The sequence below is a fragment of the Bufo gargarizans genome, chromosome 2 (genome assembly GCF_014858855.1).
Source record: "Bufo gargarizans isolate SCDJY-AF-19 chromosome 2, ASM1485885v1, whole genome shotgun sequence".
NCBI classification, from domain to species: Eukaryota; Metazoa; Chordata; class Amphibia; order Anura; family Bufonidae; genus Bufo; species Bufo gargarizans.
The window spans coordinates 91731103-91756709 of record NC_058081.1 but is presented as its reverse complement, the minus strand read 5'-3'; the positions used below and the strand labels follow the sequence as shown (position 1 = coordinate 91756709).

Below are 25607 nucleotides of genomic sequence, written 5' to 3'. Positions count from 1 at the left end.
TAAGAGATCAGAATCTATCGGTAATTTTGAGCCAAGGAAGCCTTGCCTATGGGGCCTCTGGTCAGAGTACATGCTGCACCAAAGGTATGCCCGCTCCTGATTGGGTGGCATTGGCACTTAGGTACTGTACAGCACAGTACATTACTGTTGCAGTGTATGGAGGTGTTGCCATTGTATAGGATTGTGTGGTGTGATTATGAGCACTCATTGGAATGAAGAAAGTGGTTCGTTTTGAACAGTATAGACAGTAAAAAAAATCTTATTCTACCACCTAGGTTGGAGGGTTCAGATCAGGAGCGGACTGGGAACTTAAAGTGGCCCTGGAAAAAAAGCTAACAGTGACCCAATGTTGTAGGTGGATCTAAACTGACAGAAGGTGTGGCATCTCAAGTAGATGGGGCCAATACAAGTTGCCAGGGTCTGTAATACCATAGTACAGAACCAAATACTACAGTGCAGAACAAAATACCTCCCCAGAAGCTGTCCCTCTGTGGTGGCCATGAATAGCTGCCACGTTCTGTCCTCCTCTAATTGTCTCTAATATGGATCTGGAGCAGGTGGTATAGGAGGTGAGATGTGGGCCACAACACCAAGCCAGCCCTACCTTCAGCATGCTGCCTGGACTTCCTCTAATAATGACCACCTATAGTTCCCCCAGTACTATGTACCCGGCCAGCGGCAGTGAGGAGGGCTCAGGAGGCCCTATAGGGTCTATGGCTAGTTCACCCCTGGTTCAGATATGTCTACAGTATTGTAAGTTGACATACAGCATTGTGAACAGGGGGATCGAGGACAATGAGCTGGTCAGGCAGGGCACTTTGTCCATATGACAAACAGTCCAGCTGCACAACCCTCTTCAGCACAGCATCATGCAATGTATCCAAACATGAGGGACAGTCAGATGTCGTAGGATGCAGCAGAGGGCCATAGCGTATCCTCCTCTCTCTTTCTATATTAATGATATGGAAAGAAGTTATGAAATGCTGATATCATCAGTCCCATCATCTGGGCTTCATGTGCCACGTGCGAATCCTTTAGATAAACTAGGGTGAAATCGCTATTATATACATTACATAGACCTTGTACATTTTAAATAATCAAACATATGGATATATTGGTGGTAAAGATAAAAGTAACTAATCCAAAAGATTTCTTCTCTGTCCGCACAGTTTTACAAAATTTTCTTTATTTGCTTTTTTTAACATTCTATATAAAGGCAAATGAAGCAAGTACAGAACAAAAATTGGTGCTTGAAAGTTGTGCCATATTATGTTGTGACGATGATCCTTGTCCATTTTCCGTCTGTAAGGAATGTTCCCGATCCAGCTGGACCACACCTGTCCATACATTACATAGGTAGCCATTCATTTTCATGTAATCTTCAGGGAATTGCATCACCTATATTTACAAACCGGATTCCAAAAAAGTTGGGACACTATACAAATCGTGAATAAATACTGAATGCAATGATGTGGAGGTGCCAACTTCTAATATTTTATTCAGAATAGAACATAAATCACGGAACAAAAGTTTAAACTGAGAAAATGTACCATTTTAAGGGAAAAATATGTTGAATCAGAATTTCATGGTGTCAACAAATCCCCAAAAAGTTGGGACAAGGCCATTTTCACCACTGTGTGGCATCTCCCCTTCTTCTTACAACACTCAACAGACGTCTGGGGACCGAGGAGACCAGTTTCTCAAGTTTAGAAATAGGAATGCTCTCCCATTCTTGTCTAATACAGGCCTCTAACTGTTCAATCGTCTTGGGCCTTCTTTGTTGCACCTTCCTCTTTATGATGCGCCAAATGTTCTCTATAGGTGAAAGATCTGGACTGCAGTCTGGCCATTTCAGTACCCGGATCCTTCTCCTACGCAGCCATGATGTTGTGATTGATACAGAATGTGGTCTGGCATTATCTTGTTGAAAAATGCAGGGTCTTCCCTGAAAGAGATGACGTCTGGATGGGAGCATATGTTGTTCTAGAACCTGAATATATTTTTCTGCATTGATGGTGCCTTTCCAGACATGCAAGCTGCCCATGCCACACGCACTCATGCAACCCCATACCATCAGCGATGCAGGCTTCTGAACTGAGCGTTGATAACAACTTGGGTTGTCCTTGTCCTCTTTCGTCCGGATGACATGGCGTCCCAGATTTCCAAAAAAAACTTCGAATCGTGACTCGTCTGACCACAGAACAGTCTTCCATTTTGCCACTCTCCATTTTAAATGATCCCTGGCCCAGTGAAAACGCCTGAGCTTGTGGATCTTGCTTAGAAATGGCTTCTTCTTTGCACTGTAGAGTTTCAGCTGGCAACGGCGGATGACACGGTGGATTGTGTTCACTGACAATGGTTTCTGGAAGTATTCCTGAGCCCAGTCTCTGATTTCCTTTACAGTAGCATTCCTGTTTGTGGTGCAGTGTCGTTTAAGGGCCCGGAGATCACAGGCATCCAGTATGGTTTTACGGCCTTGACCCTTACGCACAGAGATTGTTCCAGATTCTCTGAATCTTCGGATGATGTTATGCACAGTTGATGATGATAGATGCAAAGTCTTTGCAATTTTTCGCTGGGTAACACCTTTCTGATATTGCTCCACTATCTTTCTGCGCAACATTGTGGGAATTGGTGATCCTCTACCCATCTTGGCTTCTGAGAGACACTGCCACTCTGAGAAGCTCTTTTTATACCCAATCATGTTGCCAATTGACTTAATTAGTGTTAATTGGTCTTCCAGCTCTTCGTTATGCTCAAATTTACTTTTTCCAGCTTCTTATTGCTACTTGTCCCAACTTTTTGGGGATTTGTTGACACCGTGAAAATTTGAATCAACGTATTTTTCCTTTAAAATGATACATTTACTCGGATTAAACGTTTGATCTGTCATCTACGTTCTATTACAAATAAAATATTGACATTTGCCATCTCCACATCATTGCATTCAGTTTTTATTCACAATTTGTTTAGTGTCCCAACTTTTTGGGAATACGGTTTGTACTAATTAGAGCCGGATTCTGAGTAATCTTTTATTCTACTATGTTTTTATTTTCTGTTTGTAGGTTTTTTATTCCTGTACATAATTATGGGGCATCCACCTTGCCTGTGCTGCTAATAGCGTTAAAGATTTACTTTACAGCAGCCCCGTGGACATAGGAACCTATAGAACAGGCATCCTCAAACTGCGGCCCTCCAGCTGTTGTAAAACTACAACTCCCACAATGCCCTGCTGTAGGCTGTTACCTGTCGGCTGTTCGGGCATGCTGGGAGTTGTAGTTTTGCAACAGCTGGAGGGCCGCAGTTTGAGAATGCCAGCTATAGACAGAAGATGTTTACTGATTGTGTTGTGGGCATGCTCTGCGACCTATCTAGAAAGAAAGAAGATGAGCTGTGACCATCACCTACTGTGAATGGTGGATCCTCTATTATCTACATATAGGTGTGACCTTTCATTGTAATCCTCCCTGTGATGATAATGAGATGAATGATGAAATTGATCTCGGGAGAACAGGCAGCATCAGCCTATTAGGAAGCTCAGTGACCAGAACAAAAACTGAAGGATTTCAAAGATTTTTTTAAATAGAGATAGTGACAGCACCGACAACATAATGCCCCTTTCACACGAGCGAGTTTTATGCGTGGGTCCAATGACGTGAACGCATAGCACTCGCACTGATACCTGACCCATTCATTTCAATGGGTCTGTGTACATGAGCGTTTTTTTTTTCACGCATCAGTTCTGCGTTGCGTAAAAAACGCAGCATGTTCTATATTCTGCGTTTTTCACGCAGCCCTGGCCCCATAGAAGTGAATGAGTGAAAGCAAGTACGGATGTGATGTGTTTTTCACTGATGGTTGTTAAGAGATGTTGTTTGTAAACCTTCAGTTTTTTATTGCGCGTGCGTGAAAAACACGCATGAAAATGCATTGTACCCGCACGGAAAAAAACTGAATAACTGAACGCAATTGCAGAAAAATGACTGAACTTGCTTGCAAAATGGTGCGATTTTCACTGAACATATCCTGAACGTATCTGGAGCCAATCCGTCACGCTCGTGTGAAAGATGAGGAAAAGTGGAGAACCGCAAGTTCCGGTGCCAACCAAAGGCTAAGACAGCCACATTCATGTAGTAGAGATTGAGGCACCCAGATTTTTTATTTATGCATTATTTTCATATTCCAGTTGCCCAATTTTTGCCCAAATCAGAAAATAAAGAGAGCCGACCGGACGTTTCGGTCTCAAACGGACCTTTCTCAGCGGTCATAAATTATTTTATCTGTGAGGCGTATGGGGTAATCAATCGGCAGCTCGTGTGAAAGAGGCCTAAAGGAGACAATATTGATACGTGTCCCCCACTAAATAATAAGGATACTGGAAAATCTCACTTCTCTGTCACTCCAGGACAGGGTTAACTCCACTCTGCTATAATGTCTGCCTGGCAGGATGACAGCAGGAACTGAGATTGCTGCATTATTCATTTTCATTTGTATTTACCACTTGGTTCCATCACAAAACATCCATTTTTCATTAATTACTGATTGGATGTGAATCTGTTCCAAGCCTATAATTATATGTCTGCAGTTACCAGAACAATCTACAAGTGAAATCAACTCAAACACACATTTTGGGGTAATCTCATTTTCCACTTTATAGGCACAACTTAAGAAAATGACCCATTAGTAGAGAGGAATGGCACAGAGATGTATCTCTATAAGAAGCTAAGGCCCCATGCACAGGACCGCTGTGTGTTTTGCAGTTCGAAAATTGCAGATCCACAAAACACGGATGGCGTTCGTGTGCGTTCCACAATTTGAGGGACGGCACGGACAGCCATTAATATAACTGCCTATTCTTGTCTGCAAAACGCGGGCAAGAATAGGACAGGTTATATTTTTTTGGCGGTGTCACGGCTGAGGATGGGGAAAACCCTCAGCCGTGCGGTGCCAGGAGATGGAAGGGTTGTCACTTGGCCAGAACCACAGAATTAGGGAGCAGGTCACCTCCTAGCGCTTCCCTAATCTGACCCTGACTCCTAGCTGCATGGGCCGCCCTTAAAGGTAGGAGGGCCCATACTCAGGAACCTCGGATCCCTACTGACCCTCCGTCGTTCCCTGAGCTAGGAGCTGGGTAGACAGCCCGTTCCTCCAAGACACGGAGAAACAGAAGCCTAATGAGGCCAAGCTACAAAGGAAACAGAAACACCTTATGGCAGTGACAGGCAAACGCAATCAACACAACACTTACCTGCCACAGACAACACAACCAGGAACCCATGTGCAGGTGCTGTTTGTTCAGGACACCAACAAAGACAGCACACACAGACCCGGACCATAAGCTGCAATAATACAGAAACCCCACACACACCTAGATAACACCGAATAACAAAGTTTTATGACCAGAAGGGAGGCCCCCACTGGTAGATGGTAAAGTAACCAGGAGGATGTCTCCAGCAAGCATGGCTGAAGCACCCTCTCTGACTACTGCCTTACACTGAGGCTTTATAGGCCTAAGAGGCCACACCCAACGGTCAGACACACCCAGTGACTCACACACACACTGGGAAGGGAGTTAACCCTTCCAGCACCAGGGAAGGGAAAACACCACTTAAAGGGGAAGTGCACACAATACATAAACACAAGTGCACACATACACAGATATCACACACAACCGCATGCACAGCATAGCAAGCTGCCACATACATACTGTTGCCAGCGGCAACCACAGGTGAGGCAAATACCACAGCCCTCACCTGTGATTGACAACCAAACTAAACCGCTGACAACCGCGGTTCAGGAGTCACGGTCATGGCCGTGACAGGCGGACCACGGAACGGAAGAACGGCCCCATTGAAGTGAATGTGTCCGCATCCAAGCCGCCAAAACTGCGACTCAGATGCGGACCAAAACAACAGCTGCGTGCATGAGGCCTAATTCAGATGCTTTTAAAGGGTGTCTCCACTGAAAAGCAAATATCAACCTACAATGGGATGTCATTTATAAGTGAGCGTAGGTCGAGAATCCCTTCTTTCATTACTTTCATCAGTTAGCCAACGCAGAAGACAGACAGAGTGTCTCTGATGCCGAATGACCTGCCGTCAAGCCCAATGATTTCAATGAGAACTGTACAATGCTTTTTTTTATTCCCCGTGTGGTGATGAACTTTGGTTTCCACACAGATTACAGCTGTTTCCTTAGGGCAGGGGTAGGCAACCTCCGGCTCCCAGCTGTTGTGAAACTACAACTCCCAGTATGCATACTTGCTCTGCTCTTTTAAGAACTCTCATAGAAATGAATGGAGCATGCTGGGAATTGTAGTTTCACAACATCTGGGAGCCGGAGGTTGCCTACCCCTGCCTTAGGGGTTAGAGCAGCAGGACACTTTTATTACTTACATAGTATGGACATGTTCCCCAGTGTTTTACAGATCATCACTCACTGTCCCCATTGGAGCTCACAATCTAAATTCACTATCAGTATGTCCTTGGAGCCAGGGGTGTATATATCACGAGGCAAACAAGGCATTTGCCTAGGGCGGCACTTGCCAATGGGGCGGCAAAATGCCTTGTTTGCTTAGTGATAGTTACACTCCAGTGACTGCTCGCTCCTCTGCCTTCGGCATCCTCCTCCTCTCCGTCTCTCTGGAACAGTCCCCGCCCCTCCCTCTCTCTCCTCCAATCAGGGGGAGCATTACATGGGGGAGCGGTCACATGACCAGTGCCGGACATGACCAGGGACACGATGGCTGAGGATGAGCTGGCCTCCAGGCTGAACCGGCACCTGCGGATGGAAGACCCGGCGGAGGCGGAGCAGGACCCGCCGCAGATGAGGGTCTTCAACCCATACACCGAGTTCAAGGAGTTCAGCAGAAAGCAGATCAAGGACATTGAGGGGATGTTCAGGCGGTGAGTTCCCGGAGTGCTGGGGCAGTGACCCCGGTGCCCATCACCAGTCTCTGATGCGCTGGCCACACGCAGATGGAGCTGAACTTGTGTCTGCAGGGGAGAACTAATCTCCAGTAAGAGCTTGCCGTACGTGCAGTCCTATGCAAAACTACAGGCAGCGCGCGAGAAGTGCTCAGTGACAAACTCAGCTCTGCTACATCTGTGTGTAATGAGCACATATACGCTGGATGGACATTTAGGGTCCAAAGCGACCAATCAGTGCCTTGCTTTCTTCTTTTAAACCGTGGCCCCTGATTGGCTGGTTTATGTGGGGGCCCCATTGGCCCTCTTCACCGCTTCATGTTGTTAATAGAGTGGTCCTCTAAACATCCCACATAGACAGATTTCCCTACACATCGCCCTTCATTTTGTGATGATTCTTTTTCAGGAAAGGGTGGAGCCTAAAGAGGAAGGGGTGTGGTTTACAGGGGAAGGGGTTTGGCTTTGACAGGGAGGGGTGGGTCAAATTTATATTAGGGGGGTGCCTGAGTTTAGTCTCGCCTAGGGAAGCACAAAACCAAGATACACCACTGCTTGGAGCACTGGGGGAAACCCACGCAAACACAGGTAGAAAATACAAACCACATGCAGATGTTGTCCTTGATCAGATTTGAACCTAGAAACTCAGCGCTGCATGAGCCCTAAGTCTCAAATGCTGCACCATACTTCCCCGTGTAAGGCCTCACGCACCCGGCCGTTTTTGTGGTCCGCATCCGAGCCGCTGCATTTTTTGCTGCTCGGGTGCGGACCCATTCACTTCAATGGGGCCGCAAAAGGTGCGGACAGCACTACGTGTGCTGTCCGCATCCGTTGCACCGTTCCGTGGTCGTGCAAAAAAAATATAGCATGTCCTATTTTTTCATTTTTGCAGACAAGAATAGGCATTTCTACAATGGGCTGCCCGTTGTGTTCCGCAAATTGCGGAAGGCATACGGGTGGCTTCAGTTTTTTACGGATCCACGGTTTGCGGACCGCAAAAAACGGCACGGTCGTGTGCATGAGGCCTTAAGCTGATTGTTTTGTCTTTCTTCACTAAAAATTCCTCCTTATTTTATAGTGATTATTTATAATCCGTGTAGTAAAATGATACTTTTGTGTTTGTTTTTATATGTATTTTACATAATTTTGTTGCCTTTTGTTTACTTATTTTTCAATATATTTCTATCCGATTCTACGCAGAAAAAAAACACTGTGCTACTTGGAAACTTCACTGTGCAGAGCTCTGACTGCTGACAGATTGTGGGACTATCCAGAATAGCACATGAAAAACCCTTCCTAAATGTTCTGTTCTCTTCCCATATTTTTGTGGATTTTACCATCTAGTTTTAGTCCTCCTGTTATGTTTACATTGCAGTAACATTCCTGTGCTTGCAGTGCAACATAGTAACATAGGGGGGAACTGATCATTTTTGGTGTTTTTGGTGTCAGTTTTAAATCTGGTTTGTGTCGCTGCGCCACATTTATGAACTGGCGCTCAGTTTTATTCAATTTGGCGCAATATGGTTTAGCCGCTCTCAGTGAAAGTACGCCAGGAGATTGCAACTTTTAAGAAAGTCAAACATCATAAATGAGACATACCACAGTTTGAATCTCTAATCCTGAACCACGTTTTTTTTTTTTTTTTTTTTTTAGTTTACTGAGGTGGCAAGGCTCACCAAATGTCGCAAAAATATGCACAAAATGACGCATGCAACATCTCGTGACATTTTTACTACCATAGTAGATTTGATAAATGACCTCCATTCGTTGAGGCTGAAAGAAGACGTCCGTCCAACCAGTTCAGCCTGGTATTCTACAAAGTTGATTTAGAGCAGGCATGCTCAACCTGCGGCCCTCCAGCTGTTGTAAAACTAAAACTCCCACAATGCCCTGCTGTAGTCTGATAGCTGTAGGCTGTTCAGGCATGCTGGGAGTTGTAGTTTTGCAACAGCTGGAGGGCCGCAGGTTGAGCATGCCTGATCTAGAGAAAAGCAAAAAAACCTCATGAGGTAGAAGCCAATGTTCCTCATCTCAACAGGAAAGAAATTTCCCAAACTTCAAATCTGAAAATCAGAATAGCTATAGCACTCCAGAAATACATCCAGGCCCCTCTCTAGTAGCTATAGCCTGTAATATTATTACGCTCCAGAAATACATCCAGGCCCCTCTCTAGAAGCTATAGCCTGTAATATTATTACGCTCCAGAAATACATCCAGGCCCCTCTTGAATTCCTTTATTGTACTCACCATCACCACCTCCTCAGGCAGAGAGTTCCATAGTCTCACTGCTCTTACCGTAAAGAATCCTCTTCTATGTTTGTGTACAAACCTTCTTTCCTCCAGACTCAGAGGATGTCCCCTCGTCACAGTCCTGTGGATAAATAGATGATGGGAGAGATCTCTGTACTGACCCCTGATATATTTATACATAGTAATTAGATCTCCTCTCAGTCGTCTTTTTTCTAAAGTGAATAACCCTAATGTTGATAATCTTTCTGGGTACTGTAGTCCACCCATTCCGGTTATTACTTTAGTTACCCGTCTTTGAACTCACTCACTCACTCAAGCCCTACATCAGGGATCAGAAACGTTCGGCACTCCAGCTGCTGTAAAAACTACAACTCCCACCATGTGCACTTACTTGGCTGTAGAAGTGAAGGGAGGATTCTGGGAGTTGTAGTTTCTAAACAGCTGTAGTGCTGGAGGCTGCTCTACATTGTACACAATATTCCATGTGGGATCTGACTTTAAAATCATCTCATGTGTTAATGAGCAGGGCTGCAGGGTGTTTCATGACGGTAATGAACCAGTCCTCCCCACAGCCCTTTCCCAGCAGTACGCCATTATGTACTGAAACTTCTAAACAGAGACACATAATAGGCACAGATTCATCAGCAGCGTCTTGTTGAAATGTCACTGAGAAAGGCCATGTGCATTGACCTGATGATATAAGGACAGGTCTAAATACCAGGGGCCAGTCACAAGCGTATATGACAGCAGCGCCCTGACTGATATCTCCTCATACAGCAGACACTCGATTTCATAAAATCTAATCTAATGACATTTTATTTCTCAGAAACAATAGCTTATTCCTACGTCCGTTATTACAATTGTCCCTGTGGCGGCCCCAACACGCGGATGATTATTAAATGGCAGTGAGGTCCGTATGGCAGTGTAGGACAGGGATCAGCAACCTCTGGCACTCCAGCTGTTCTGAAACTACAACTCCCAGAATCCTGCTTTCCCTTCTGTGAGAGTTATGTGCATGCTGGGAGTTGTAGTTTCACAGCAGCTGGAGTGCTGAAGGTTGCTGATCCCTGTTGTAGGACGTGGCCCTCGCAGTGGTCAGACACTTTTTCTGTGAGACATGGATCAGAATAGGTCCTGTCCCGAGTTTGACACCAACTCTTAATCTTCTTGGACGTCTATGGGTCCATGTGCAGTCTGTTGAACACACAGATGGGAAATATGTTTGTACAAAGTTTTAATTTTACCCATTTATATAGGAATTTGTTCACACTAGTGCTCATTTATAATGAGAGCCTCAGCACTTTGTTGTATGGCGGATATGACTGGGAGCCAATGGACCCCACTGAATTAGAGTCCTCCAGGTTCCGTTGTGATTTCTGTAGATGTGATGAATAGCACTGCATCTACCGTTGGATATTAGAAGGAATTAGTATGAATAGCCCTACCTGATGGGTCCATGACATGGATCTTGTATGACAGTAAACACTATCCCTACAAGTCTGTGCTACAAACCTGTAGGAAAACGTGTGGTGCCTTATGATGTTTCCAGGAGGCACTATATCCTCACCTACAAGCAATGCTTTGTAAGGCTGCATATGATGGAGCATTTCACAATAAATTTCTTCCAGATCCTATGGATAAAAGCTCTGAGTCACTGGACAAACCTCTAGACCAGGGTTTCTCAACTCCGGTCCTCGGGACCCCCCTACCAGTCATGTTTTTTTCAGGATTCCCTTAGTATTGAGCAGGTGATTATAATTAGTGTCCATGCATCAGGACTTACCACAGGTATTCATTCTGTGGGATATTCTCAAATCCTGACCGGTAGGTGCGTCCCGAGGACCGGAGTTGAGAAACCCTGCTCTAGACTGAGCCATGTAATGAATGCCTGTCTGGTTTTAACTATCCCTTTTCTACAACCCATATATCTACCTAATGCCCGTTTCACACTGCCAGCGCAGCCTTCCGGCAGGCTGTTCTGGCACAGAATACAGGGAATCGGTCAGACAAAAAACATTGCACAGCAGTATTTGTCCAGCTGTTTCACTGTATATTTGCTGGATGTGCGGCTGGATCAGCCCTGGTTAATGGGGCCGGACAGCATTCCGGCAGCGTTCGGCAATGCCCGATCCAGCAGGCTGTTCACAGCCAAAACGGCCTGCCAGATCGGTAAACGCTACTGTGCAACTAGCCTAAGACATTTGTAATTGCTCATATTCCTAGTTCAGCACTCTGGACAGCAGCTCACTGCACTCAAAGAAGTCTGTTCTCTGCTCAACAGGAACGCTCATGGTTGGTCTGTAAATCCTGTCCAGGCTAGGTTCACCCGATATTTATGATGTTTGTTTAGCATGTATTCTGGGAAAGCTCCTTGTATACAAGCTAAACATGTCCATAGGCTTACATGTCTATTGTATGGCATCTGTCACAGGCATCCTTTTAACATATTTGTCCTGTCGTATACGTTACAGGCTACAGCTATTGATCACCTACTGTATCCTCAGGATAGGCCATCAATATCAGATTGCTGAGGGGCTGACTCCCAGCACACCTGACGATCATGACATGTTTACCTGCACGCTGTCTACATTATGGCGGAGGTGCAGGGTAATTACAGCTTCACTTGAATGGGTTGTAATCACCCTGCACCACCACTACAATCTAGATGGCATGCAGGTAAACACTGAGGAGGACACAGCCCTTGCACGAGTGCCACCACCCCTTCAAACCGCTGAACGGTCGGGGTGTTTGCAGTTGGACCACCGTCAATCTGTTATTGATGACCTATTTCTTAGGATAGGTTATCGATATCAATAACTGAAGACCATAAATATGACAGGAATAAAGCCTAGTAGAATTGTGTGTTTTTAGTAATGCTCAGTCTAGATAAGTATAAGATTTATAGGCCCACCATATAGATGTAGAAGACACAGCATGCAGCAGATCCATAGACACATCATATAAACACTAAAGGCTTAGCAGGCAGGCAACATATAGACATAGAAGGCTAAACATGTAGTACATCTATAGATCCATCATATAGACCTAGAAAGCTAAGTAGGTATCAGGTCTATAGCCCCATCATATAGACATAGAAGACTAAGCAAGCAGCAGGGATATAGACCCACCATAGAGACATGCAAGGCTAGCAGGTAATAGGCCTGTGTCCAGTGGCGTACATAAGCAGGCCCCATAGCAGTTGGATGGTCTGCCGCTATGGTAGTTATGCCCCTGCCTGTGTCCATTGCTGTCCCACTATGTCTCTTAAGAAAATAGGGGATCATTTACAAACAGATACATGACACTTTTTGACCTATATCTGTTGCAGATAGCGGTGCAAAGGTTATTTGCACAGCAATCTGCGACTTTTCCCTGTTCACACAGGTCTGAAAAAGTGGGCAGGGAGGGGGCAGGCCTGTCTCATTTATCAATTTCTATGCCTATTCTAGGTGTAATAAATGGTCTAAATCTACACCAGCAGGGTACACCGAAGTTATGTAGAAGACGGCACAGTGCAAATCTTACCCAATGGCAAAGTTTGGATATGAGCAATGATGGGCGCTATAGTACTCCTTTTCTCTATCTTTCCGTCTACAGGATCTAAGGCTGGCAATATTATTCTTGCAAACTTGTCTGTAATTCTCTGCTGAGGAGTTCAGTATTTAGATACACCTGCCCAGGACTGTGCCAAAGTGTGGAAGGGTGTATTAGCAATGTCCCCTTCACTGCAGTAAAGTCTTTAAACAGCAGATACCTTGCTGACTGACTCCAATGCTCGTCCATGCAGATTCTGGACCTTCTAGTTCTTTCTTTCTCTTTCTGGAGCCCTGTAGAGTAGAGATGGCTTTCTTCTTCCGAGACATGAGCACATGTAGCTCCTCTCTCTTCCTATATTCACACATAGCTTTTCTTTGAGATATGTGTGAACATAGCCTCAGACAGTATAGGGGCACACCCTATTGGCAGGAGTTGTACATTTATTCATACTCTTCTAGGAGGCATTACAGAGGAACAGCATCATCCAAAGTGATAAGTGAATGTAGTTCAGCATTGGTGTTTCATGGGGACGATAAGTACTATTTACTATGTATATACAGTCCTAATGCCCATTAGGTGTATTTTTTTGGGTAATTTTGTTTATTAGGTTATTGACTATTAACCATATCTGTTCTGCTGATTTTTATGCTTCAGTTTATGCAGTTTTCCTGTAAACATTTTTATGTTTTACCTTTTATTTGGATGCATAAATAACCATAAAAATGCAAAAACGAATGTAAGGGGATTCATTTTAACAAACTACTGTGTGAGCGATGCCCCCATGGACCCCCAGAGTCTCTGCATCTACCAGTAATCTAAGGGTGAAGTCAAACCAGTTTATACCATGAGAGAATGGCCTTTTCCCAATGGGAGCTGCTTCTACCTAGCAACAATGGAAGCCAATTTTCTCTGCCTTGGAAACAGCCGGGGCGTGCCAGCTACTAATCTGCCATGGACGCTCTGTGCAGCCCTGTACTAGCCTTCCTGCTGCTCCTCTGTTGTATATTGTCACTTTAACAGACATTAATTACACTCTGAAAATAACGCGTTCAAACCCTTAGGCACAAGCGCAACAACACAATCCCCAAGTGGCACACGAAATGAATAGCCAAGAGTGTGACCGTGACTCATTCTGAAAAGGTACACACAAGAACATTGCTCTGGCTTCTCCCCGCTCTCATTTTCTACCGACTTTACATTTTGGGGGTCATTTATCAAATCTGCTATGCCAGTTTTGCAGCGTAAAAATACCTAATTTCATGCCAGCGTGCAACATTTGATGCAAATTTTTGCAATATTTGTTCAAATTTTGTGACATTTGGTGAGCCTCGCCACTTTTAGAAGTGGAATGAAAAGTAGATCAGGATTTCTCCTTTAAAGGGGTTATCCTACGATGAATGTAAAAAATGAAAATCTGATATCACATGACAGTCCCTTTCTAACAAAGGGAGAACCAGCCCTGTACCTCACCCGGATCCAGAGCTCCCCCCATTCATTGCTCCAATAGATTTATTTTAAACTAGGAAGATTAGGGGATGTGCACTTTCTCTGGGGCTGTGTCCTTTCTGCTGCAGCACGTGGCAGTTGAAGGATGGAGCATGTGCTTCCATCTCAGTAAGCAGGACAGGGAAATTAGAAAAAGAGCAAACAGCAGGTGGCGCTATACAGATAGATTTCAGTGAATAGCTCAGTGGCTATAATACATTTTTAATTTCATGCAATTAGAAAAGTATGCAGATCCAGATAATGGTTTGAACAATGTAGAATTTTGTAGAATTTTTTTTTCGTGGGACAACCTCCTAATTCTCATTTATGATGTGCAACATTCTAAAAAGTCGCATCTCCATGTTTTAACCCCTTAGCAGCAATTTCCAAGTACAGCTCTCTAGCACCAGTAAGGATGGAGGCAGGTTGGATGGCTGAAATTTAGAACTTGTATTGTACTGGCCTAGTGGTAGTCTGGGTGTAGCCCTCACCTCACAGGTGGTCACTCTGCTGTCTGACTTCTCAAGGATTTACTTGAGAAAAATTGTTGGTCGTTCTCTCTGGATAATCCTTCTTAGGAGCAGGAGCTCAGCAGTGTGCTTCCTCTCCTCTCTTAGGTTGAACTAAAAACTCCTGGTAGGAAATAGCACCAACCCACTCCTACCAAGAGGGGAGGAACAGGGTGGTTAGCCCTGTTGCTGCCAACCTTTGCCATCCACTCCCTACTGAAAATAGCAGCCAAAAACATACAAATAGATAACAATATATAACACATAACTATTTACAATATTCTAAAACATTGCAGATACCACCAGGTATGGGGTACTACACCTGATTAACAGACAGTCATAGAAAATATATAAGGTGCACTCGTAAGGTAAGAAACCCCAAAATACAGTGTTAAAACATTTGATTTGGGGGTTTAGTGCTGGAAAAAGTTCCAGATTATCAGATTTTCTAGGTTACCATTTACCAACTGCATACAGACATCATAAGCCAGATCCTCCACCAACGTAAGAATGTAGAGCTGTCCTTTATAGGAGTTGTCTAGACAGTAAAAAAAAAATAAGATATGGTATACTTTAAAAATCCCTTTCAAATGCTTTCTGGTTCCCCTTTCAGTCTCTATATACTTCCTTGTTTTGCCTTCAGTCTCTCTACTGTCTCTATGTGCTTCCTGGTTCCCCTTTCAGTCTCTCTACTATCTCTACGTACTTCCCGGTTTCCCTTCAGTCTCTCTACTGTCTCTATCTACTTCCCGGTTCTGCCTTCAGTCTCTCTACTGTCTCTACATGGTTCCCCTTTCAGTCTTTCTACTGTCTCTATGTGCTTCCTGGTTCGCCTTACAGTCTCTCTACTGTCTCTATCTACTTCCTGGTTCTGCCTTCAGTCTCTCTACTATCTCTATGTGCTTCCTGGTTCCCCTTTTAGCCTCTCTACTATCTCTACGTACTTCCTGGTTCCCCTTCAGTCTCTCTACTGTCTCTATGTGCTTCCTGCCTCCCTTCAGTCTCTTTACTGTCTCTATCTACTTCCCGGTTCTGCCTTCAGTCTCTCTACTGTCTCTACATGGTTCCCATTTCGGTCTTTCTACTGTCTCTATGTGCTTTATGGTTCCCCTTCAGTCTCTCTACTGTCTCTATGTACTTCCTGGTTCTGCCTTCAGTCTCTCTACTATCTCTATGTGCTTCCTGGTTCCCCTTATAGTCTCTCTACTATCTCTACGTACTTCCTGGTTCCCCTTCAGTCTCTCTACTGTCTCTATGTGCTTCCTGCCTCCCCTTCAGTCTCTTTACTGTCTCTATCTACTTTCCAGTTCTGCCTTCAGTCTCTCTACTGTCTCTACATGTTTCCCCTTTCAGTCTTTCTACTGTCTCTATGTGCTTCCTGGTTCCCCTTCAGTCTCTCTACTGTCTCTATGTGCTTCCTGCCTCCCATTCAGTCTCTTTACTGTCTCTATCTACTTCCCAGTTCTGCCTTCAGTCTCTCTACTGTCTCTACATGGTTCCCCTTTCAGTCTTTCTACTGTCTCTATGTGCTTCCTGGTTCCCCTTCAGTCTCTCTACTGTCTCTATGTGCTTCCTGCCTCCCATTCAGTCTCTTTACTGTCTCTATCTACTTCCCGGTTCTGCCTTCAGTCTCTCTGCTGTCTCTATGTACTTCCTGGTTCTGCCTTCAGTCTCTCTACTGTCTCTACATACTTCCCAGTTCCTCCTTCAGTCTCCGTACTGTACTTCCTGGTTCCCCCTGGCACAGAAATTTGACCATTCAGCCAATCAGTGGCCACAGCAGTGGCCTTCCTGAACCAGTGATTACTTGTGTGGCCACATTTCCGTGTCCATAGGGACTAGGAAGTACAAGGAGAAGCAAGGGACATAGGAAGCGTGGGAATGTGAGTGGCAGGTGGGGGATCAATGAGATGAGTCTTCCTTGTTATGAGGCTGCTGTGTCTGAGACATCTGGTATAACATTACATTTGTCAATGATGGCACACATCCTCCCCGTGTACCTGTAATGCTCATGTTACAATACTTTCACACTTGCGGCAGAGGATTCCGGCAGGCAGTTCCGGCAATGGATCCGGCAAAACGTATGCAAACTGATGGCATTTGTCAGACAGATCTGGATGCGGATCCGTCTGACAAATGTATTGAAATGCCGGATCCGTCTCTTCGGTGTCATCTGGAAAAACGGATCCGGTATACATTTTTTTTTGCATTTTTTTCAGTCTGCACATGCGCAGACCGGAAAGCCGGGTCCGTTTTGCCGGAATACTTAATGCCGGCACTAATACGCTTCAATGTAAATTTATTCCGGCAAGTGTTCAGTCTTTTTGGACGGAGATAAAACCGTAGCATGCTGCGGTATTATCTCCGTCCTGAAATGGCAAAAAGACTGAACTGAAGACATCCTGATGCATCCTGAACGGATTACTCTCCATTCAGAATGCATTAGGATAAAACCGATCAGTTCTTTTCCAGTATTGAGCCCCTAGGACGGAACTCAGTGCCGGAAAAGAATAGCGCTAGTGTGAAAGTATCCTTAGTACAAGTCAGGAGACCTCCTGTTATGTTTCTGCCTTTTACTTACTAAATTAGAATTTAGAGGATGCTATAGAGGGGGATGGGAATATAATGATCCTGTCCTCGTTCTGGGGCAGGGAAGGAGCATTAAGGATGACTGCCCCTTCTAGACCTGCGGGTTATATTTTATCAGGGGTGACTTTCCCTAATACATAAGCATTAAAATGTCTCTACATGCATTAGCTAGAGGGTTTATACTATTAAAACTGCATCTGAAATAATCCCAGGCAAATTTGGGCTCCAGTACAGGATTTGATAATCCCCCTGCTGCCTGTGCCTGCTGAATGATGAGGAGAACTTGGAGCAGAAGCAAAAGTGGGTCAAGATGGCCTTAGCCTTCTCTTATGGAGTCTGCTCCACATGTGGCGCCTGTAGCATCAGTTTCTCTGTCTATGGAAAGTCTCAAAGGGGTTTTTGGGAATCAAATATTGATCAATGTTTGATGTGGTTCATATCCCCAGAACTCCCTATGATCAGCAAAATAAAAGGACAAGCCACTGTGCCTGTGTAAACAATGGGCCATGTTTAAAGGGGGGGGCCTTTTATGCCCCCCCCCCTATTAAAAATTGATGGCCTATCGTAATGACAGGCCACCAATATTTTTCTCGTGGAAGCACCTTTACATATATGGAAAAGTGTATATGCCCTCTGATATCAGAACTCATAAATACTTTACTGGGATCAGAATAATGATAGCCTATCTTCCGGATACCGGCCGTGTGCGTTCTGTAAAAGTCACTTCTCAGTAATCAGCTCATTAAAATCACACACAGGATTACAAGCATAGGTAACTCCTATAGATGGATAACATAAGATCCAACATTCATAATAGGTAATGGCCACAGCTTATCTACTCCCCCTCTCTGAATAATGACCCCTGCACGGTTCACAGTGTTTGTCTATAAAATACTCCCATAGAAGTCAATGAACATGCAGGTTCCCATGGTCCATGTGGCTGCTGTAAAGTATATCTCTAAATGCTGTAAATGGCAGCTTGGGCAAGATGGCCGTCCCCATAATCCTGTACAGGAAATTAAAAAAATCTACAGTCAGAAAATAAAAGCATATTAGAGTGTGTACAGTATCAGTAGCTGGTTTAATTAATAAAAATGTATAGGTTTTATATATTTGCTCATTGAGAAGGTCGCACATGCTCTGTTTCATCCTTCAACTGCCTCCTGAGCTGTGATAGGCAGAGAACTCCAGCAGAAAGGACACGCCCCCTGAGCTGTGATAGGGAGAGCTGAGACACGCCCCCTGAGCTGCAGCAGAAAAGACACTCCCCTTGAGCTGTCAGCTTGATATAAATCTAGAAAGCAATGAACGGGGAGATCTCTAGATCCATATGGGGTACAGGGCTGGTTCTAGCTTTGTTAGAAAGAGATTGTCATGTACTATATGATGTCTGATTTTCATTTTTTACATCAATCATGGCATAACCCCTTTAAGTATTACATGGTGCCCACTGTCTGTTCCTGAGAGACATGCTCATTGCAGCCGCTGTCGGCTCCAGCTAATATCTCACTCTCGGCCTCCACTGCTTTCCTCTACTGAGATGTTTGATTTTGATTAAGATTCTCTTGAAGGGGGGTGTTGAAATGTGGGTGGAGTAGGCACTGGGTTTATCTCACAAAAACAGCCATCTGTCCTCCCTCTTGTCACCAGATTACAGAGTAGATCCTCGTCAGAACTGTGACACACGTGGTTCTGTATGCTCCATCTCCGTCTCATGGGACAGCCATCTGAGCCCAGGAGCGTCTGTCTGCAGAGGAAGAGCCCCCATTACTGCGCCTCTTGTCTGTTATTTTATATCCTGAGTGAGTAATTGATGCACTGGGCTCCCTGCGACCGATCAATGTCACTTTTCTAGCATTAGGGAATATGGGAGATATGTATACAATGCAGGACACAAACTGGACCTACATGTGCACTCCGTGCAGGCAGCAGTATATTTTTTTATTTTTTTATTGTAGATACAATGTATTAGGTTTATTATTATTATTGTTACTGAATATTACAGAACTTTATGTTTTTCTGATGTTTCACTTGCAGTATATTGTGCCATCTTTGCCATTATTAACAGCCAGATATCTGTGATTGGGGTTAAGGACTTCTAGTCCTCAAATAGTTTCATTCTCTGCATTGGTAAGAGGCAATGCACACTGCTATGTGTATACATGTCGTGTAAGGGGGTATTCACACCATGAGGCTGGGTTTGCACACAGCATTTTGTTGAGTTTTTGGTGCCATTTTTGTTGTTATCCATGCCATTTAAAAAAAAAAAAATTGTCCCCAGGATAGGTCATCAATATCAGATCGATGGGAAAGCGGGCTCCAGCACCCCCGCCGATCGGCTGTTTGTAGTGGTGGCATTGCTCATACAAGTTCTGCCTCCTCTTACTGCGCCTCGACTCCATTGCAGCGGCGGTGTAGTGTAATCGCAGTTTTAATGACCCTGCGCTGCTGTTACAATGTAGACGGCATGGAGATCATTTTGAAGAGGATGCAGCACTTGTACAAGCAATGTTACCAATACAAACAGCTGATCAGCGAGGGTGCTAGAGTGTCTCCCCCCCCCCCTCCCTTCGATCAGGTATTGACAGGTCATAAATATTAAGCTACTGTACAACCCCTTGAAGCAGAACTCTAGAAACAGTTGTACACGAACCTCAAAGTGTTAACATTGCCAACAACTGTAATATTCACATAAGGACAAGATCCGGCCGAAATCTACACCTTTCATTCATTTGTCCTTATTTCTTAAATCATACAAATATATTGCTATATCTCTATCTGTCTACCAGAGTGGAGAAAGAAATCAGGAGGACATTACGTATCATAGTGCCGTTTATTAGTGGAATCGCTGGGCACTATTTTCTATACAGGAGAAGTTGTTAGCAGGAGCTCACTGCACTGCACTCCTGGGAGATGCAGGTGCTTGATTATCACATTAGCCATTGTCTGTGACTGCCCACCCTCAGAAAGTGAAGAGACCAGAGCTCAAGAGGGATGAGTAAAGGGCTGAGAAGTTTACATGTTCTCATTGGGTTTCAGTCCTTCATGTACATACAGCGCTGCTCATCTAAGTTTTTCTTGCACAGTATATATTTCAACCAGGCGTTTTGATCCCCGTGTTATAGTGTTACCTTTTTATTATTATTTCCTTCTCTATTCATTGATTATTCAGTCCTCATCTTTGTATCTTCTATTTCTATTTCATCCATCATATCTCATCATGTTGTAGATGTATGCTTTCTGTAAGTGGTTTAGGCCTCTCACATAGCATGCTTTTTTTCACCAGATTTTTTTTTTTGCTTAATTTTTGTGCCATTTTCGTGGCTTGTGCAGGGTGTCGGACCCCCACCGAGCTGATATTTATAGGCGATCAGTACCTAAGTACTGGAAAACCCCTTTAACACGATTTACGTTATGGCATATGTTGGCGTTCACACCCTGAACTTTATTTAGATGGGCCTACCATCTATGCACCTAAACTCTCTATAGCTTGACATATTTTATCTGCCATTTCTCCTTCTAGCTGTTCTCCTACAGTGGAATCCCTTGTGTAAATCGAAGTATATGCCAGCATGCTCTCATGGCCCATGGGACCCAATGCCCTTCCGGGCTGTAAGCATGGAGCCCTCCACTCCTGGGGTACAATATATGATTTGTTAATGGGGTTATATAAGCACTAAAATAAAAAGAGCTTCCACATTTGCTTATACATATAGTTACAGCGCAGACCTCGTGAGACTCGGGGACGTCAGCCGCCGGGCGGAGGGTGATTTCTATGCATTTGTCATTAGAGGCCGCTCTATGGATGGGATACATAATGAAATACTGTAAGTACACGTTCCTCCCTGGGACTGTCCTTGACGACTTGATTATATTTTAATGAGAGTCTCTATATGGGAGTGTGTGCGTAAAACCAATACTTTATCATGTGTATTGTGTATAGTACATTGCTTGCAGGGTATGGCACACATGCTCCTTTGCATTTATAGATCTTTTTACATAGGCGATCCAGTCCATGTGGCATCTCCCATCTGCTGCATTTGTCATTCTGGAAAAAAAATTGGCTGCCGCTCAGAAGTTGCGACATGTAAAGCTGTGCGGCTGGGTTCAGCTGGATGTCATGTGTGCCTTGGTTTTGGCAGTGATAGGTGTGTTGGGTTGGCAGCAGCTGTGCTGACGCTTGTAATGTGTGTGTGCAGATATGCAAGGAGCGAGCTGTGCGAGCATCCCTCCCCGTCTGTGTCCTAGCAACTCCCGGGATGCAGAGCCCTGGTAAGGAGGAGGCGACAGAGGAGTGGGAATTGTGTGCGAGGGACTGATTCACCGCCATCCTGAGGGCCTCATATGGAGATGTGAGTCATGATGCCAAAATTATTGTTCCGATTTCTATAAACCCTACGTAAAAATACAAATACTACAGCTACCATCTCCATCCGTGCCCACGGCCATGCAGTATAGACATCCTTCTCCTCCATTGCTTGTGCACAAAGCTTACAAAATGATGGGAGCCTTAGGTTGCTTCACTGATCTGCCTGAATTTGATACCACGAGTTTATGATTCTCATACAGGGTTAAAGGGGTTGTCCCACGAAAAATATTCTACAGTTTTCAAACCAGCACCTGGGTCTGAATACTTTTGTAATTGCATGTAATTAAAGATTTAGCATAACCACTGAGTTATTCAATAAAATTTATCTGTATAGCACATCCTGCTCTATGTTTTTTCTTATTTCTTTGTCCTGCTCACTGAGATGGCCGCACATGCTCAGTTTCATCCTCCAATTGTCTCCTGATCTGTAATAGGGAGAGCATGGACACACCCTCTGAGCTGTGATAGGGAGAGCATGGACACACCCTCTGAGCTGTGATAGGTAGAGCATGTACACACCCTCTGAGCTGTGATAGGGAGAGCATGGACACACCCTATGAGCTGTGATAGGGAGAGCATGGACACACCCTATGAGCTGTGATAGGGAGAGCATGGACACACCCTATGAGCTGTGATAGGGAGAGCATGGACACACCCTCTGAGCTGTGATAGGGAGAGCATGGACACGCCCCCTTAGCCGCAGCAGAAAAGACACTCCCCTTGAGCTTGATATAAATCTAGCAGAGCAATGAATGGGGAGATCTCTGGATCCATGTGCAGTACAGGGCTGCTTCTAGCTTCTGTCATTTTTCGATTTTCATTTTTTACATTAGTCATGGGATAACCCCTTTAGCCTAGTGGGCACTAAGAGACCCCAGTTTAAATAGATGAGCACAATTGGGGTCATTTACAAAGCTCTCTACATCTGTTTTACTGCAAAAAAGGGGGTCAGTCAGCACATCCCAATGTGCAGGTGCACGCTGCCATGGCTAGAAACACAAGGAAAAAAGACAATGCAACAGCACTCTGCAAGTACAATAATACCATAATTATTGAAAACATTCTGGTGCTTATGCTACACTTATTTTGCAAATTTGATTCTTGGCAAATACATTTTGTACACAATTATAGTTTTTTGTACAAATTTTTGTGTTTGTTATATTCCCTGTTGTTTGTATCTGGGCCTGAGACAGAGACTTCCATTCGTCCATCTGGGAAAGAATGGGTCCATCTGGTCCTAACCTCATTCCGGGGCCTTATAGGGATATAAGGGCCTAGGTATACAGCATATGAATATTCCTACCTTCAAGGTCTTTTCATATTGATAGGTAGTTAGGGCCTGGATTAGGGTTGTTTAGGAGGTGACCTGTTCCTTCCCTTGTTTCCAGGCCCAGTTACTGTTCCCCTTCCCTCCTGTGTTTAGTGTGGAGTTTTTCCCCCACACTGATCGTGACATTATAAACCGCCGAATAACTGTCATTTTGGTGTCTGTATCAGTTCAGCCATGGATGTTATCGCTGCACTGACCGGACAGCTACAGGGGCTGTCTCTGGAGTTGGATGACCTCCGCACGACCGTCTCACAGATGCAGAGACCACTGTTGGCTGACCCTAGTAGTGGTTACCTGACCTGTCCTGAACCTAAAGTTGCTCTCCCGTATAGATTCTCGGGAAAGGGGGAGAATGATAATTTTATTCAGTTCAGGGAAGCATGCAAATGGTACTTTAAGTTGCATGCACACACTCATCTGGGGACGAGAGCCAGAGAGTGGGTGTGAGTATTTTGTAGCTTAAAGGGGATGCCCAGTCTTGGGCTTTTTCTCTGCTAACTGGATCACAGTCTCTCCCATCAGAAGATGCATTTTTCAGAGCTTTAGGTCTCATCTATAATGACCCGGACCGAACCTCCATGGCCGAGACTAAGTTACGCGGCCTGCGTCAGGGATAGCGTTCGGCAGAGATCTATTGTTCCGAATTTAGGAGGTGGGCTACGGATACTGAGTGGAACGATACAGCTCTCTGTAGCCAGTTTTGTCAGGGATTATCTGAGAGGCTGAAGGACGCTTTAGCCTTTCATGAGAATCCTGAGTCGTTGGAAGTCGCTATGTCTTTAGCTGTACGTATTGATAGACGCCTAAGAGAGAGATCTAAGGGTCCACTCTCTCAGGACGTTCTATTACATAACATACCATATTCCTTTGACTCTTTGAGTGAAGAGACTCCTGAGCTTGTACCTGGGGATGAACCCATGCAATTAGGGGGGGGCCACTCTGGGATCTGCTTTCAAAAGTAGGAGTCGCAAGCAGGAAGTATCTTTTTTCTGCGGTCAAGTGGGACATTTTGTAAATATATGTCCAAGCATTCAGCAGCAAAAAGAGAAACAAAAAGGTGCGTCTAAATCCCATCTGACTATCGGAGGTGTGAGTGGGGGAGAATGTGCATTTGTCCTTTGCTGGTAGTACCCGGTCTTCCAACATTTTGTGAATGACATCTTTCATCACCTGGTGGGGAGGTTTGTGATCGTGTATTTGGATGACATTCTTATTTATTCTCCTGATATAGAAACACATCAGAATCATGTGAGACAGGTGTTACAGATTCTAAGGTATAATAAATTGTTCGCAAGATTAGAGAAATGTGTTTTTACGGTACACGAGGTGCAGTTCTTGGGCTACCCGCTGTCATCTTCGGGTTTTTGAATGGATCCTGAGAAAGTCTGTGCTGTATTGGACTGGGATCGACCTAAAAATCTAAAGTCTCTTTTGCGATTTTTAGGATTCACTATTACCGAAAATGTATTAAGAATTATTCAACAATAGTAAAACCCTTAACAGACATGACTAAGAAAGGGACAGATGTCTCTGTATGGTCTGATTCGGTGTTACAAGCCTTTTCTGCGATTAAGGAATGCTTTTCTTCTGCTCCCATATTGGTGTAGCCAGATGTGTCACAACCGTTTATTCTGGAAGTGGACGCATCCGAGGTGGGGGTAGGAGCAGTTTTGTCACAGGGCCCATCACCTGGTAAATGGCGACCATGTGAATTTTTCTCAAAAAAAAATATCCCCCGCTGAGAAAAATTATGATGTGGGTAACAGAGAGTTGCTGGCCATTAAATTGGCTTTTGAGGAATAGCATCATTGGTTGGAAGGGGCGATTCTTCAGGAAAGACTGTTATTCTGGTGGTAGTTGATCGCTTTAGTAAAATGGTACATTTTATTGCATTACCAGGCCTACCTAATGCTAAAACCCTTGCACAGGTATTTGTTGACAACATTGTGAAACTTTATGGCATTCCCTCTGACGTGGTCTCACGTGGGACTCGATTCTGGAAGGCGTTCTGTACTCGTCTGGCTTCGGCTTTTCATCCTCAGTCGAACGGACAGACGGAGCGCACTAATCAGAGTCTGGAGACTTACTTGAGAGGTTTTGTATTTGAGAGCCAGGAGGAAAGGTCTTCCTTTTTATCTTTGACAGAGTTTGCCATAAACAATCGTAGTCAGGAGTCCACTGGTGAGTCGCCATTTTTTGGGGCCTATGGATTTCACCTGCAGTTTGGCACATTTTCTGGTTCTAATACTTCTGGTATCCCTGAGGAAGAACGTTTTTCTGCATCATTGTCATCAACATGGCGAAAAATTCAAAATAACTTGAAAAATACGGGCAACAAATATAAACGTGTGGCTGACAAGAAACATTAAGTTGAAGTTACCTTCCTGGAAGTTGGGTCCAAGATTTATCGGCCCATATAAGATCACGGCCATTATTAATGCTGTAGCTTTTCGTCTTGAGCTTCCTCAGGCCCTGAAAATTCATAATGTGTTCCATAGGTCTTTGTTGAAAAAATATGTGGAACCATTACAGCCATCTTCCTTGCTACCCGCTCCGGTCATGGTGGAAAGTAATTTGGAATTCGAGATTGTGAAAATAGTTGACTCTTGAGTTCT

At 44.4% G+C, this 25607-nt stretch overlaps 1 protein-coding gene across 7 annotated transcripts in view; it reads left to right on the top strand.

Annotated features, from left to right (window-relative positions):
* The window catches only part of ADD2 (adducin 2), a 122449-nt gene that overhangs the window by 44760 nt on the left and 52082 nt on the right, over window positions 1-25607 (top strand). For 4 of the 7 annotated variants that reach the window (XM_044279299.1, XM_044279297.1, XM_044279293.1 and 1 more), the window contains exon 1: window positions 18968-19095. The exons of 1 other annotated variant lie outside the window; for it this stretch is intronic. The gene's annotated coding sequence lies outside the window, so the exon portion shown is untranslated. Of the gene's footprint in view, window positions 1-18967; window positions 19096-21009; window positions 21121-21492; window positions 21646-25607 lie in introns of those variants that run through there. 2 more of the 7 variants (XM_044279294.1, XM_044279295.1) reach the window with 2 other exon arrangements.